Source organism: Numida meleagris, chromosome 6 (genome assembly GCF_002078875.1).
Source record: "Numida meleagris isolate 19003 breed g44 Domestic line chromosome 6, NumMel1.0, whole genome shotgun sequence".
NCBI classification, from domain to species: Eukaryota; Metazoa; Chordata; class Aves; order Galliformes; family Numididae; genus Numida; species Numida meleagris.
In genome coordinates, this window is record NC_034414.1 from 14,858,177 (window position 1) to 14,862,269 (window position 4,093).

General features: G+C 44.1%; 1 long non-coding RNA gene across 1 annotated transcript; it reads right to left on the bottom strand.

Annotated features, from left to right (window-relative positions):
- LOC110402160 lies at nucleotides 52-3,960 on the bottom strand. Its single transcript, XR_002440944.1, has 3 exons — nucleotides 2,925-3,960; nucleotides 1,523-1,686; nucleotides 52-1,173 (listed from the first exon to the last, which is right to left on the bottom strand). It is a non-coding gene; the product is annotated as an uncharacterized LOC110402160 (long non-coding RNA).

Below are 4,093 nucleotides of genomic sequence, written 5' to 3' on the forward strand. Positions count from 1 at the left end.
GCTATTTTGAGTGCAGCGTGACTGAAGAACAGCCACTTATTAGCTGCTCGGCTGTGCTTTCAGCTTTTCTGCTAGAATCCCCCACAATTGCTTGAACAACACATTTGCCAATACTCATCTAGCTCAATCAGTACCTGTAACGCTGGGGTATGAAATTATGTGGTGGTTGCAGTGGTGGTAAGTTGCCTGCTGTTTAACATCTTTGTTTCGTGGCCTGGCGCTGGGAGGGATGCAATGCCAATTTTGAGTTTCAGTTTGTATTTAAATCTTTCTCTCTTCACTCCATCCATTCGAATTCTCCTGTAGTTTCAGTACAGTACACATCCTGGCAGAAATTCCTGAATAACGTTAGAGTTGCCGCGGTTCATGCTGGAGCTATCTTTCCTTTGGTGGCGAGGGATGTAATCCATCTGCATCCCAACTGGACTGCAAGGATTAATTAACGTTCGCAATGCGCTATGAGTTCCTTGCATGCTATTGAAGTGGAAATGATTATTTGTTACAGCCAGTCTGAATGCCATATGGGATTTCCATGTTAGGATTTCAGCTCTGTCGTGCATCACCAAGCTTGAACTGGTACCATGAAAAAAAGATTAGCATTACACTCCGTTGTTGTGTATTTGGTGCTGTGTTCACTGTCTACCTAAGGACAAATATTTCCTGAGAAGCGGAGCTCTGTACACCAGGACTCCGTGGTCTTTTCTGTAGCTCAAAGTTTCAACATCCCTTTCCATCTTCTGCACTTCCACTCTGGTACAGGCTGAATCCACAGAGTAGCAGACCCCTTGGAACTTCACAGCCATGTTTGCCTGTTATTGCCTCCAAGTCAGCTTTGAGAGACTGTGTAAGAAATAATGGTAGAATCTGGCTCTGCATTTTGCAGCAGATGATTTTTTCCAGTGTAGCAGATTTGTACCTTTGTGCTACTTCTGGATCCTACAGGGACTCCGTAAAATGGACTAATCTTGCCTGAAACTCAGGCCAGAGATACGCAATGCACAGCCATTATACAGTGTTAAGGTACGCTTGCAAAACGTACAAAACAGAACCTAAAACTTACTTTGCTAGTTTGCAGGGCCAAATGAATTTGTTACTCTGCTATTATTATTATCAACTTCAGTTTAGCTCAGAGTGCATTTTAAAACACTCCTGTGACATCAGAACTTGCAAGCCCTGAAAAAAAAAAAAAGGTTTTAAATGAGTGGGGGAACTCCCCTAGTATCATGACAGACACTCATCACTGACAGAGAAAACAAATAAAATCTAATCGCCCAGTTTGCTTGTGAGGGTTCCCTGGAAAAGATCAGCCATCAAACAGTTTGAAATTAGCTTCCTCGCTGAAGGATTCTCTCTCGTTTCTCACACAAATAAATGGGGATGCTTGGCTTTCCAAAACAGGCATTATTATAGAGATACAAACAGGGAGTTCTCACCACGCAAATTATTACTGTTTATATTAACGTATAACTGACAGGTTTCAGTTTTAGAGGTGAGACCCCAATGCTGAGTGCTAAACACCTACCAAAAATTAGATGCAGTCCCAGTGAGCTTCCTGTACACTCACACCCCTGTAGCATCATTCTTCTCAACCTTTTAAGCATCCCCTCTGATTTTGTGAACAACCACAAAGCACATTTGGCAGTAATTCTGCTGTAACTGTTCTTCAGTGAGGATGTTACAAGAAATCTGTTGAAAGCAAAGTTAAATACAAAGAAAGTAAATACAAAACAGTATCAAAGCAAAAGATGTAGAGGAATGTAGGAAGAAAACAAACAATGGACAGGAAAAAAAGACAGGTTTGGGGAGGAGAGATGATGGGAGAGACATGAGAAGAACAGAGACAGAGAAGGGACTAGGAATGAAAATAAAAGAATGACATGGGAGAAACTGACAGCAACGGTTTTATTACAAGGTAAGTGCAAGTTATTGTCATTATAGCTTCTCTAATTACCTTTCAACCCTTTTTTTAATATATATATACGATGTCCATATGTTGCAAATAACAGGGTTTTATGGCTTTTGTTCTCTACGTTTCCCATGGCTTACGTTCCATTTTAATTACTACATTGATATCAGATGCTTCACTTAATGTTCTTGCACCAGTGCTCCCTATTTGTGGTGACAATGCTCTTGAGGAAGCAAAACCACCTGTCTCGTAGTTGTAGGCTACTTGCTGTTCTCGTGGATGTCCACTAGATGGCAAAGCCAGTATTTTTGTAGAGTTTACAGGCCACCTTCCGCTAATAATTAACCCTAGGGTAAGTGCATAGGTTAAAAATGGTGATTAAAAGTCACCGAATAGTGTCTCTGTGGAAAAGTGGGTATTTCCTAGGAAAAACAACAAAATAGGAACATAAAAGATTCAGTTAGAAAATGGTGATGCTCTCAGGAAAGCACAATGTTCACTCTAGTCTGCAAATCTCTATAGGAGTAAGCTCTGAGTTAGAATTACTAATTTTCCAGCGGAAATAAATTTTATGGAGATAATAGTATTTTCTCACATCTAAACTTCTTGAATGACTTGTGACTAGCCCTAGACTCCTCTGTTTGAATGAAACCCAAGGTTAGTAGCTAAACTAGGGGCAGTTACAGTGAGCTGTGATTTCCTAGTTCGTGTACTTGCAGATGTAAGAAGTGCAATGAGGTTTGTTACCACTTTTTTGCTTCAACGTGCCCTTATGACAAAGACTGTAATTATGAAGATAAGCACTGACTTTCTTCCCTTTCCTCTGTGGGGTTTACATACTATTTCAACAACATTCCTTCAAGAAACTTCTATCATTTCCTCATTGAAACTTAGTTGCACGTATATACAGCACAAAGAAGTGCATAGGAGCTAATCTGCTAAAAGGGGCTATATCTAGATGACATTCGTTATCAACTATTCTATCAGTATACAAGCTTTATACACACAGACCATATACCTAATGTTGTACGATGCATTTATTTCCAGATTTAGCTTCTTTTCTATCAGCAGAAGCAAGGGAAAGATGATTTGCTTCTTTAACAGTTCTGTGGATTGACTTGAATTCTGCTTCCAGTAGAGGAAGTGGTGATAGTGAGAACGGAATATTAGAGCCTTTCTCTTCTGCTGGCTGCTTGGCTTACATCTGGCATCAACTATATTCGTTCAATGGCTCCCAATCAATTATATCCTGTAGTACTCATTTTTCAGAGTATCAAGACAAGCAAGAAGATGAGGCCGTTCCCACTCCATGTAGATGAGATGGTAGTGTGAAAAAAAGTCAGTGCTATATTTGGAGTGTTCCTAATTGCACTGTTCTATTTCCAGCTGCCGAAATTCACACTAGAATTTTAATTAAGGGCTAAATTCTTGCAGCAGATTCTAACAACAGGAAACAGTTATGTTATTTAAATAGGCTTTGAAACGATCAGATTTTATCTCCCAAAGCAGCACTCAGATGAATATTAAAGCTGCTTTGTTCTTCTGGAAAGAACTGCAATTGCACACAGCCTGCTGAAGGAGGTCACCTCCTCAGCTGGGGACAGCCATTAAAGCAGGGCCAGCTGTCCAGAGGACAGAGGGGCTGAGACAAAAGCCATTTTCCTGCACGCACCGCACCCGGCGGTAAGGCTCCCTGCGCTCCCTTATGCGGCAAGATCTGGCAGGGGCGTTGTGTGGGTGCTCACACTGCAAGAGGCTTCACCTCCAGCAGGAGGACAGCCCACCTAGGCCTCCTCCCCGTATTCTCAATGGGAACTCCCACCAAAGAGCCCGCATCCCAGGCCCCGGCCACGGCCCGCACAGCCGCGGGAACGCAGCCCAAGGGCAAAGCATCGCCGCCCGCAAGATGGCGGCTCTGAGGCCTCGCTCCCAGCGCCGCAGCGCCCCCTAGCGGAACCCTGTGCAGCGCTGCGCCGCGGAGCCCGCAGAGCACAAGGGCGCATGCGCAAGGCTGATACGGCTCTAACGCCCCTCCTCTGTGCTAGTCGGATGGCGCATGCGCAGACAGGGAGAACCGCGCCCCCCTTCCCCCCGCGTGCTTCTGGCCCGATGGCGCATGCGCCTCGTGGTGAACGGCTTAGGAAACCGCCAGAAGGGGCGGGGAGAGCGTTGCCGCAGGCCTGCGCG